General features: G+C 33.1%; 1 pseudogene; it reads right to left on the bottom strand.

Annotated features, from left to right (window-relative positions):
* Positions 1-9,835: 9,835 nt before the first annotated feature.
* On the bottom strand, positions 9,836-10,270 carry LOC123794958 (mediator of RNA polymerase II transcription subunit 21 pseudogene; annotated as a pseudogene).
* Positions 10,271-13,974: the final 3,704 nt, after the last annotated feature.

The following is a 13,974-nucleotide window of genomic DNA, read 5'->3' as shown; positions in this document are numbered from 1 at the left end:
TTCGCACCAAAAATCATAAGATACCTGGCAATAAGCCTAAGCAAAGAGGTAAAAGATCTATACTCCAAAAACTATAAAACAATTATGTAAGAAATTGAAGATGACAAAGAGAAATGCAAAAACATTCCATGCTTATGGATTGGAAGAATAAATATTGTTAAAATGTCTATACTACCCAAAGCAATCTACACATTTAATGCAATCCCTATCAAAATACCATCAGCGTTTTTCATAGAGGTAGGATAAACAATCCTAAAATTTGTATGGACTCGCAAAAGGCCCCGAATACCCAAAGCAATCTTGAAAAAAAAAAGTACATCCGGAGGCATCACGATTCCAGACTTCAAATTATATTACAAAGCTGTAGTCATCAAGACAGTATGATTCTGGTGCAAAAACAGACATATATGTCAATGAAACAGAGTAGAATACCCAGAAATGGACTATATGGTCATGAATCTTTTAAAAAAGCAGGAAAGAATATCCAATGAAAAAAGACAGTCTCTTCAACAAATGGTGTTGGGAAAACTGGATAGCAACATGCACAAGAATGAAACTGGATGATTTCCTTACAGCATACACAAAAATAAATTCAAAATGGATGGAAGGCCTAAATGTGAGACAGGAAACCATCAAAATCTCAGGAGAATACAGGCAGTAACCTCTGACTTCGGCCATAGCAATTTCTCACTAGATAATTTCCTGAGGCAAGGGAAACAAAAGGAAAAATAAACTATTGGGACTTCATCAAGATAAAAAACTTCTGCACAGCGAAGGAAACAATCAATAAAACTAAAAGGCAACCTATGAAAAGGGAGAAGATATTTGCAAATGACATATCTATGAAGGGTTGGTATCCAAAATACATAAAGAACTTATCAGACTCAACACCCAAAGAACAAATAATCTAGCTAAAAAAATGGGCAGAAGACATGAACAGACATTTTTCCAAAGACATACAGATGGCCAACAGACACATGAAATGATTCTCAGCATCACTCATTGTCAGGGAAATACAAATAAAAACTACAACGAGATAACATCTCACACCTGTCAGTATGGTTAAAATTTGCAACATAGGAAAAAATGGGTGTTGGCAAGGATGTGGAGAAAGGGGAACCTTCTTACACTATTGGTGGGAATGCAAACTGGTGCAGCCACTCTGGAAAACAGTATGGATGTTCCTCAAAAAGTTAAAAATAGAGCTAACCTATACCCAGAAATTGCACTATTAGGTATTTACCCAAAGGATACAAAAATATTGATTCGAAGGGATACATGTACTGCAATGTTTATAGCAGCATTACCAACAATAGCCAAATTATAGGAAGAGCCCAAAGGTCCATCCACTGATGAATGGATAAAGAAGGTGTGGTCTATATATACAATGGAATATTACTCAGCCATAAAAATAGAATGAAATCTTGCCATTTGAAATGGCATGGATAGAGCTAGAGAGTATTATGCTAAGCAAAATAAGTCAGTCAGAGAAAGACAAATACCATATCATTTTACTCATATGTGGAACTTAAGAAATGTAACAGATGAACGTAGGGGAAAACAAAGAGAGAGGCAAACCATAAAACAGACTCTTAACTATAGAAAACAAACTGAGGGAGGCTGGAGGGGAGGTGGGTAAAATGGGTGATGGGTATTAAGGAGGACACTGGTTTTGATGAGCACTGGGTGTTGTATGTAAATAATGAATCAATTCTATACCTGAAACTAATATTATATTGTATGTTAGTTAACTGGAATTTAAATAAAAAATTGAAATATAAATAAATAATTTTAAAAACCCACCTCCCAAAACACACACACACACACACACACACACACACACACACACAAGAAAGTGAGGTTTTGCAGCAACCTCTGCAAATCTCTCACTTCTGCCTGTGGCAGCTGTAACTACCAGAGAAAGATTACCACAGTGCCTGGCCTTGGCAACAGTAGCAACCTTCTGGGTCCCTGAAGCCAGGTGGTGAACATCAGAGCCTTGGTGGCCATTTCTGACTTTTTCTCAGCTATTTCAATGAGAGTGTAAGCATTTGATTTCCTGTAATAAATTCCTCCCTGTTAGAAATGCTTGTAGTGATTTCTGTTTTCACTATCTGATAGATTATTTTCCATGGTGATTGGCCACTTATATTTCCTTGTTCATCAAATGCCTATTCATAATCATTGCCCACTTTTATCTTCTTGTTTTTTAAATTAATTTTAGGAATATTAATTTTTCATCCTTTTTGTCCTACTCCTTTTTCCTTTTTTTTAACTTTAGTAATGTTCTCTTGTCATACAGAAATGTTCATTTTTACATATTTAAATTAAGTATTGTTTTTCTGTATGACTCTCAGTTTCCTCTAATGCTTAGGAAGGTCTTCCTCAATTCAAATTATAAGTATACTTGGCCATATTATTTTTCATGTTTTGTTAATTTATTCTTTATATTTTTATCTTTGCTAAATTTGGAAATTTTTTTAGTATAAAATTGGGTTATATATTCATTTTCTTCTGAATTAAGAGCCAATTGCCCTAAAATATTAATTTAATAACACTTTCTTTTCCCTTTTCATATATGAACTTTGTTACATATTCTTGAATCCATTATTAGGACTTCTATTATCTTTCACTGATATTTTTGTGTGTTTTTTGTTCACTACTATATTTCTGTTCACCATTGCTTTTTAATAAGGTTTATTCTCTGATAAGATGATTTTCTTGAAAATTCTCACACATCTATTCTTTCTATGAACTTTAGAATGATTTTGTCCAGTTAAGAAATTTTGTTAAGCATTACATCAGATGTAATTTAATTGCATTAAATATACACATATAGACAAGCACATAAAAATTTGGAAAGGATTAATATTTAGGACTATTTAGGACCACCTAAGATCAAATACTGAAACACAGAATGTTTTTGCATTCATTCAGATCATATTGCATGATTTTCAAAAAATTTTATAGTTTTCTTCAATAACTTGTAGTTCTCATTAAATTAACTATATTTAGGATAACATATACCATTCAATTAGATCTTTCTATTTACTAAAATACTGAAATGATGCATCCATTTACTCAAATATTTCATTGTCTTCTCATGTAGTAATTAATGAACCCAGTGATTTATTGCTTGAGAAGTTGCCATATACTTGTCTGTGACTATATCCATTTTTTTTCCCAGAAGCCAGAAGCCAATTTATCAAGCATCTAAACCAAAAAATTCCAATGTGACTGTAACTTTTGTAAGCATTTTATACATTATATTAAGATGCAAAATAGCTGACATGTTAGATGTTACACAAGGTAAAATTTGAATATTGAATTATAAAGACCATATTTATATGTGGTCATAAACATATTTATCATAAACATATTTATGATATATATCATAAATATCATATATACCATAAACATATTTATCATATATATCATATACAATGACTTATATGATATAAATAATGTATATATGTTTGTTTCCCCCCACACAAGATCATTATATGCTAGTGTAATTATTGCTTAGCACCATCAAAAGTAAAGAACCTCAGCTAAAGTTTGGCAAAATACACCTCAAGTGTAAAATAGTTATTTCAAAAAAGAATATGGTTTACTGAAGGCATTAATAAGAGACCTTAGTTTATCCTTCTTTACTTGTATACATCTAATTGTAGCCAAAGAGAGGCCATCTGTTTTTATTTATAGGAAAGGGGACTGTTTTCCCAGAACTGTAGTAACCTACCATGTAAGTCAGCTTCAGGACAAGTAACAACATAGGAGGGTAACACTTCTTTTTGTGTGGGGTTTATAACCCGTGTAGAAGTAAGCATCGGATAACAAAGGCCAGAAGGGGGAAATGAAAGTATGGTGTTGTAAGAAATAATATTACAATGGGAAAGAGTTAAAGATATACTCTGTAAATGCTGATCCAACCATTAAAATAACAAAAAACTGTGTTATAACTAATAAGTGAACGAAAAAGATGAAATGAAATAATAAAACATACACAATCCGAAAGAAGGCAAATAGAGGGGGGGAAAGGAGAAAAAGCAGGTGAAACAAATAGAAAGAAAACAAATAAGAAAGAAAAAGAACAGATGGAATAAGTAGAAAACTAGTAAGTAGATAAATAAATAATAAAATGCCACTGCACTCAGAAGTAAGCTGCACAAAGAAGTAAGCAGAAAAGACAGATTTCAGATCAATAAAAATACTGTCATGCATAAAATCATTTCATAAAGATAAAGGGGTCAATCCAAATATACATGTAGCATTCCTAAACTTTTTTTTTTTTTTACAAACCCTCGTGTCAGCATTCCTAAATATTTATAAACTTATGAGCAGAATTTGAAAATAATGAAGCAAAAACTCACAGATCTGTAAGGAGAACTAAAAAATTCATAATTGCATGAGGGAGATTTCATTTTCCCTCTTGCAAAATGGACAAAACAAGTATACTATATAATGGAATAGTAAATCAGTAAAGGTATAGAAATTTGAACAACATTCTCAAGGAACTTGACCTAATAGACATTTCTGGAACATTTTCCCCAATGACAGCAGAATATACATTATTTTCAAATGCACACATAACATTTGCCAAGACTGTCATATTTGGGGCAATAAAACAAATCTCACTAAATTTAAAAGGATTTAAATCATATAAAGTATGTTGTTTGACTACAATGGAATGAATTAGAAATCAAAAATAGATCTCTGAAAAATCCCCAAATACTTGAAAATTGTTTTAGTCAAAATTCTCCAAAGAAACAGAACCAATATACTATATCTATATTTGTATTTATCTTTATATCTTTTGTCTATCATCTATCTATCTATCTATCTATCTATCTATCTATCTATCTCTCTATCTAAATGTTCATCCATGTTTCCATGTTGTACCATGTACTAATACTTCATTCTTTTTTATTATACCAATGATCCTTGACCTCTTTTGGACTTAAGGGGTCCTTTGAGAATCTCCTGGAAGTTAAGAATCCCTTTCTCTGCAAACATACATATATAACAATTTATAGATGTTCCTGGATCCCTTGAATCCCATCCATGGAATATATATATATATATATATATATATATATATATATATATATATTCATTATATATATATATTTCATTATATATATATCATTATATATATATCATGATATATATATTTCGTTATATATATATATTTCATTATATATATATATTTCATTATATATATATATATTTCATTATATATATATATTTCATTATATAGAAAGAAAAGAGAAAGATTTTAAAGATTTAGCTCATTGGTTCATGTAATTGTGGTGACTGTCAAATCTGAAATCTGTTTTTCAAGCCAGCAGACTAGAAATTCAGGAAAGAGATGATGTTGCATTTTTGCATCTAAAGGCTGCAAACTCAGGAGGAATTTTTATGTTGCAATCTGGAGGCAGAATTCCTTCTTCTTTGTGATACCTGTCTTTTCTCTTAAGGCTTTCAACTAATTGTATAGGGTCCACCCACATTATGGAACATAATCTGCTTTACTTTGAGTCAACTGATTATAAATGTAAATTACACCTAAAGATTACCTTTACAGCAACATCTAAACTAGTGTTTGCCCAACAAACTATGGTCACTACGGTCTAGTCAAGTTGACATACAAAATTAAATTTTTTATAGAAAAAAGGAAATAAATTCACAGAAAGTAAGTAACACACATCTAAATTACCCATCAGTCAAAGAAAATATCAAAAGGGAAATTAAAAATATGTTTTTATCTGAATGAAAATTAAAACACAATATACTAAAATTTGGGGGATGAACCAAAAGCAGTCCTTTGGGGAAAATTAAGCCACTAAACATTTATATTGGGAATGAATGAAGATCCTAAATCAATTGCTTCAGTTTTCATCTTAACAAACTAGAAGAAAAGGAACAAAGCAAATGAACCAAAATTAAGCAGAAGAAAAGAAATAATAGAGGTCATAGTGAAAATCAATGAAATACAAATCAGACCCAAATGCTAGGCCTGATCTCGTATTTGAGAAGATCAAGAAGATTGATAAACCTCTATTTCTATCTATCAAGGAAAAATAGATGACACAAATGATCAATATCAGGTAGCCAATCCATTCTGTGCCATTGATCTGTGTGTCTATTCTTTCACCAATACCACAATGTTCTTTCTTGTCTTCTTACTATAACTCATATGTAGTCCTGAAATCGGGTGGTATGAGTCTTCCACTTTGATCTTTTTCAGAATTGTTTTTATTATTCTGTTTCTTTATCTTTCTGTTTATATTTCAGAAGATACTTGTGAATATTTTTTAAGAAACCCAAAACCTTGGGGTTTTGATTAGAATTGCCTTGAATCTATAGATTAAATTGAAGAGAATTTATGTCTTAGCAATATTGTGTCTTCAAAACATAAACACAGTGTATCTCTCCATTTATTTAGGTTTTCTTTGATATCTTTCGATTTTTTTTTAGTTTTCTGCATAAAAATTCTGCACAAACTTTGTTAGCTTTGTTCCTAATGGTTTCATATTTAGAGTAGCTAGTGTAAATGGTATTTTTAAAATTTAAAATTCCAATTTTGCTAGTAATTAAGATTGTGATTAACTTTTGTATATCGATCTTGTATCATGAGACCATTCTAAAAATGGTCTTTAGTTCCAGAAACTGTTTTGCAGACATTTTTGGTTTTCCTATATACATCATCATAAATTTGGATATTGCAGCTCTTTTTGTAGTTACAAAGGTAAGAAACAGTACTATGTCTTCCAAATAACTTATATTTGGGTGAGAGAAGATTATCCTCTTTAAAAAAGAAAGTAAAATCCACATAAAATTCTAATCATGATAAAACTGTAGCCTGGCTGATGTTTTTAAACATAGCTAAAGAAAATGGTAATTGATGCGGGAATTTAGAAAACATACGTCAAAGGGCAAAGTGTTGACATTTAAAGACCAGTAATTAAACAACCAGCACATTTCAGGAATGATAGACACTGAATTTTAAGGAAAATGAATAAAGTTTCTGTTGTAGACAGGAATGATTCATCATATCTGAACGTGGCCTGGGTGAAATGACCTCCATTTGTCTGATTTCATTTCCTCCCAGCATCGTATTGATTATCAATTGGCTTCAGGTTCTAAAGTAAGAGTGGTTGGTTCTATCCAGCTCCAGCACTCAATAGTTAGCTGCAGGCTTGTCAGTATCTTTAAGTTACACTTCTGTTATTTGCAAAATAAAGTTAAAAATAGTACTTACCTCATAGGATTGTCATGAGAATTAAATAAGATAATATAGGCCAATATGCTAAAGTGGGCATCCCATAAGCTTTTAAAACGGACATGGCAGACACCTGGGTTTCCACTGTTTTTCCTGGCACTTCTCTTAAGATCATGGCCAGATGAGAAAACCCCAGTAGCCAGAGGCTATGGAATATACCGTTGCTTCACAAACCCCGGGAGCTTCCCGGGTGTCATCTGAAACATGCTCCTCAAGGGGAGGAGGAGAGCAGGGAGACCCCAAGGAAAGAGTCAGGCAACTCCAGATAGGTAGGTGGAAGGTTAAAAAAGTGAGGGAATTAACTTAGGAGGCTTTTCTTGGGCAGTCACAAGATGAGTAGATTTCCACACCTGTCTGCCAAATCTTTCTAGAGGCCTTATATAGAGGCCTTAACTGAATTCAGTCACGTATACTATCCGGATGGTCTCAGCAACATATCGATCTCTCAAGGCTGTGTCCTTGAAAATGGCTCCCATTGTGGGAACGGTGTGGGGAGAACTTACATTTCAAGCACTGGGGAGGGATGAGGAGCCTCGAATTGCCTGGGTCCAGTTTTCCAGTTACCTGGCAGTCACATCCTCTCGATGACCTCCTCTAACATGTACCAAAGGCTGTGGGAACATAGAGAGATTGAAGAGGACAGCGTTCTCTGCATGAGGAAAATGAACAGTGGCAATTAGACTCCTCTCCTGGGGCTTCCCAAATGGCTTGGCAAGAAGCAAATGGGCACCTGCTTGTGCCGAGGACACGAGCAACCAAAAGTAGACTATTAACGGCTAGTAAGAGCTTCCTTACTCCTTCTCTCTAATGCCTCTTTCTTTTCCCAGCCCTGGAGATGCCTGAAGGAGGAGAGACATTGCGGGGCAAGAGGAATGAAAATGTGCACCACAGGGCACCTGCTCTCCATCTGATATCTCGCACACACTGGCAGTGAGAGGGTGAGCACTGAATTATCTATAAGATGCAATCAACTGGACTTTTAACACCTGAAAATGAATACGTGGCTATATATTCTGCCCAACTGTCTTAAGAGACCAAAAAGGAAAAGTAAATTATTGAAGAAAAAAAACATCATATTTGTACTCTGCTGAAAACAGACTGGGCAATTAACAGGTTTTTGTAACTAGAAACAATTTTTTTCCAAATTGGAAACTTTTATTTTTTTAATTTATTTTTTCATGTCAAGAAAAGTGTTTTATTTTTCCTTTTATCATATTAATGAAGTGTTGAACAAATATATGTAGGATAGGAAGAATAATAATAAAATTAACAACACAAACCAGCTGAAATATGAGAATTAGAAAGTCACAGATATCTGCTAAGTGCTCTCCTGCATTGCATACATCTGTTTCTGTCCTAAGTCATTGCTTTCTGCAATTTGTGTTCACATATCTTTGTGTAGCAGACATTGTCAGTGCCCCACCTACATCCTCTTGGCATTCACCATTCCTATAAATACGGATGGAGTACTGGCTGCAAGTGTCTGCACGGGATTTCTGCCTCTAGGATTTCTCTGGAGTGGATAAGGCAAGCTAGATGTTCCAGAGAACTTGCTTTTTGTTCTTTTTTAGTGTAATTTCACACACACACACACACATCCCTCTAAGCAATATATTATTGTTTTGTGGTATCATGTATGTGATATCATACGTTATGTAGTTCTCTGGATTTTTTCATTCAACATCAAGTTTCTGAAATTCATATGTTTAGGTTTTTTTGTATATTTGTAATTCATTAATTTTACTACTATGTACACTCTCGTGAATAAAGTTAAGTCAACATAATTTTTTTTCATTCTCATTCTTTATTTATTCATTGATTGATATTTGGATTGGTTCCACATTCTTTCTTTATAACCATGGTGCTGCTAAGAACATAGTTATATAAGAATCTCAGGGCACCTGTGCAAAAGTTGTATAATGGTGCATGAGAATGTTCATTCCAAATTACATTCCAAAGTGGCCATAGCAATTTACATTCCCTCTGGCATAAAAATTCCCATTGAACCAAATCCTATGCAACATTTGGTCTTGACAGATTTCTTCATTGTTTTGCAGTGTTGCCTTTATTGTGCATTAAGTTCTCATATCTATATAGGTCTGTTTGGACTCATCGGAATAGTCTGTCGTTCATTTATATGTTACTGCACCAACAGTATATAACATTTATTACTATTTTGTAGAATATCTTAATATATCTGGTAGAACAAGTCTCCCTTTTTTGTTTTTATTTTTTTTTATGTTTTTTAAATTTTAAAGTACATCTGTTTAATTATACTATAACCATTAATGCAATATCTGCCTCAATAGCTTCATTCTAATAATAAAAAATGATGGTATAATGATGGTTTAAAGCTAGTTCAATTGCAGTTTTAGAGGCTTATTTATCAAGAGTGAAAAGAGAAGATTATTAAAAATAGCTAAAAAGATAATATGTGTCATAGTGCTTAATGTTTCTGTAGCTGTTGGTAAGGCTTCCATCTAAATCTGATGCAGAATTCTTAATGGCACTGAAATGGTTCTTTTCTCAGCCACACGGTATATGCTGGTACTACGAGTCTAGAAGAAACTGGATAATGGTACCACTCCTTGTCTTCAATTGTGACTGCGTATTATCAGCAAGTGCATTTTGTATCTTTTCTAGAAGCATGTCCCCTCCATAAACAACATCCTCCAGACACGTAGCAGCTTCATGGTTTTCTTCTTCCAGCTTATACAAGCGAGCAGGCTGTAAAGCCACTGTGGATTCTTCACTGGGGAATGAGTCTATCAAAACATCAGTATCTTTTGCTGTTCGTGCAATCACTGCTGCAAAAAACTGGACATACTCTTTGTTAGGATTAGCAGGCTGATCTTTGTTAATTGCTGTCTGAATATTAGTAAAGGAAGCAGGAGGGCTACAGTGCTCCAGCCCTCCAATGGCATTACAAAACCGATCTGCAAGCCAGTGCATCGCGTCTTGCAGCTGCGTGAGCCCGTCTGCCATGTTCCTCCATAAGCTAAGGGAGGCTAAAGCCCTTCTTTAAAATTAATTTTGGAGTAATTATTCTTCAAAAAATACAACAAAGTTTGTTTGTAGCTCCCTTGAACATTTAGGTTGATTTAGACAGCAGTGACTCTTTATAATATTGAGACATATCATCCAAGAGCATGGAACACCTCTCTTTTCATTTAAATCATCTTCTATGTTATTTAGAGCTTTGAGGTTTTGTCCACAGAGATCTTACCTATTCTTTTAAGGATATTTCCAGGCAATTTATTGTTATTGTTGCTATTGCATTATCCTCTTAAAGTTAATTTCTATTTGGCTATTGTTGGTTGTAGAGAGCCAAATCTCTCTTAAGTAGATATTCACATAATCTGCAAATTATGTCAGTTTTATGTCTTACCCTCTAACGCTTATATTATTTATTTTTCTTTCATTATAGCTTTGCCAGAACCTCCAATAGCATGTTAAATGGTAGCAGTGTTAGTACTGTTCCTCATCTTAAAGGGAATGCATTAAAAGTTTTTCTATTAGGTACAAAGTTTGTTGTAAGTTTTGGTATATATATCTTACCATGTAAAATATATTTCTCTACTTTAAAAAAAAAGTTTGATTATTTATTTATTTACTTACTTATTTCTAGAGAGAGGGAGGGAGGGAGAGAGAGAAAGAGAGCATGGGAGGGGAGGGGCAGAGGGAGAGGGAGAGAGAGAATCTCAAACAGACTCACCACTGAGTGTGGAGCCTGACATGGGGTTCGATCTTATGACCCCAAGATCATGACCTGAGCTGAAATCAAGAGTCAGACACTCAACCGCTGAGCCACTTAGGTATCCCAAGATCGTCCTCTTCTATTCCTAATTTGCTAATGCTTTTTGGAAAACCATAGCTTGCCTTTTAGCAAATGTCTTTTTAGCCCCAATTGTAAAAATTACATATTTTTCCCTTTAGTCTATTAATATCATGAATTATAATTGATAGATGAAACTCAATTCATTTTAAATTATAAGACTATTCACTGGATGTGAAGAGAGAAATATGATGTTTAGAGTTGCTGTAGCTTAGGCAAAGACCTTATCGAACAATGAAGTCAGCACACAGAAAAAAAGAACAAAACGAAGACAGTAAGAGAAGCAGATCCTGATAATATTGTATGTATTGTGGCATGGCATCAAGACACACGTGAACTCAGTACCCCCCTAAACATTTGCTGGGTAAGCCAATAAATTATCTGAAACCAGTCTGAGCTTGCTTTTGAGGTACTTGATTTGAAAACATTACTCACATAATTCAGGTCTTATTTTTTTCAACTATCTAACACTATATATGAAATAGGCAATTCTATCTTCATAATTTGGATGACTCCTTTACTTTGACATCAATTTGCAAAAATTCATGAGTGTGTTGCTTAACAATACTACACTTCTTTGCCTATTTTGTTTATTCCTATACCAATGGCATTCTCATTTTTAAAAATTTACACTGCTTTTTTTTAAAAGATTTTTTTATTTTTAGATAATCTCTACACCCAATGCGGGGGTCAAACTCACAATCCTGAGATCAAGAATTGCATGCTCTACTGACTGAGATAGCCAGGCGCCCCTATATTGCTTTTTAATTCTACTAATTTTTTAAATGGTTCCAAGTCAGAAAGTTTAGAATTGTATTCATTAAAAATTCTCCTTCAACTTCTGACTCCCAATCACAGTGTTTCCCATTTAGAATATCCAGTTTGACAGATTTTCTGTATATCCTCCCTGAGAACTTTAAGCACACAAAAGCAAATACGTTATAAGCCAAAAAATAATATACTATAAAAATTGATCTGCACCTTGTTTTTTTTTTAATAGTGTATCTTACAGATTATTCCACTTCAATATATAAAGGACATTGTCATTATTTTTTATAGCTGGATAGTATTCCACTGAATGAATATATTCTCATTTGTTTTACTAGCCAATCTTCTATTGATAGACATTTGGGTTATTTCATTTTTTTACTATTATAAACAGTTATGGAATGAAAACCTTATACATATGTCACATTGAACATGGGAGCATGTACCTCTAGTATACATTCTTTATTCTGGAAGTAGAGAGTCAGAAAAAAATATATATATATTAAATATACTTTTATTTTATATATTTTAAGTATATATTTATGTGTTAATTATATTAAAATATGTATATATATATTTAATTTTTAAAAATATTGTGAAATTGCCTTAGGTTAAAGTTATGCATTTCATATATCAGGCAATATGTTTGAAAGCATCTATTTTTCCAAAGCCTATTATCAATTTTTTTATTGAAGCATAGTTGACACAAAATGTTACATTTGTTTCAGGTATACAACATACTGATTTGATAAATCTATGCCTATAATAAAAAGTTTTTAGTTTTTTACACAGATGAATGAAAAGTTTTATCTACTATAATATTTTATAATCAAACTTATTGAGATAAAATTTACATATCTGTATAATCACCTCCACATTAAAGATAAAAAATATTTTTATCACTCCAAGTGTTCCCTTGAGCCTCACCCAGGTGATTCCCATACCCATCTTTTAGCACCTGGAAGCCATTGATCTGCTTTCTGTTACTATATAATAGATATGTTTTTTGTCAAGTTTCACATAAATGAAATTGGACGGTATATATTCATTTGTGTCCAGATTCAATCATGTTTTTGTATTTATCAGTAGTTCATTCTTTTTTATTGCTGAGTAGTATTCAATTGTAAAAATATGATTCATTTAACAATACACAGATTCATGGATATTTGAGTTATTTTCAGTTTTTGATATTTGAATAAAGCTACCATAAACATTTGTGTATAAATTTTTGCATGTATGTATGTTTTTCATTTTGGGGGAGGGGACTCAACAGTGGATTCTCTGGGTCAAACTTTGTCAGATGGATTGCCAAACGGAGCAAACTGGTTACACAATTTTATATCCTATCAGTAACAGAGAGAGATCCAGTTGCTCAACATTCTTGCTAACACTTGGTATCATCGGTCATTTACATGTTGCCATTCTCGTGAATGTGTAAGTTATTTTATAACAGTTTTAGTTTGCATTTCTCTGATGATGAAGGATGTTGAGCATCTTTACCTATTCTTATTGACCATTCTTACATCTTCTTTACTGAGTTTCCATTCAAATTTCTGCTACTTAAACAAATTTAGTTGTTTCTGACAGAGTTGTAGGAGTTTGTAACTATACCTATATCTAGTATCTATCTATCTATCTATCTATCTATCTATCTATCTATCTATCTATTCACCTATCTACCTACCTATCTTCTATCATCATCTATTTATATAGTTTGGATGCAAGTCTTTCATCAGATAAACTTATTGTAAATACTTTTTCCCAGTTTGTGGCTTGCATTCTCATTTTCTCAACCATGTCTTTTGAAGAACAGAAGGTTTTCATTTTGATTAAGACCAATTTATCATTTTTTGGGGTGCCTGGGTGGCTCAGTCCATTAAGCATCCAACTCTTGATTCTGGCTTAGGTCATGATCTTGGAGTCATTAGATCAAGACCCTCATTGGGCTCTATGCTGGGTGTGGAGCCTGCTTAAGATCCTTTCTGTCCTGCACCCCCCACAGACACTCTTTCTCTAGGGGGAAAAAAAAAGACCAATTTATTATTTTTTAAAAGTTGTGTTCATTTGTGTTAGCTGAGAAATCTTA

The sequence above is a fragment of the Ursus americanus genome, chromosome 12 (genome assembly GCF_024610735.1).
Source record: "Ursus americanus isolate L20-20 chromosome 12, mUrsAme1.1.p, whole genome shotgun sequence".
Classification (NCBI taxonomy): Eukaryota; Metazoa; Chordata; class Mammalia; order Carnivora; family Ursidae; genus Ursus; species Ursus americanus.
The sequence above is the reverse complement of the archived record's forward strand: the minus strand, read 5'-3'. Positions and strand labels throughout refer to the sequence as shown.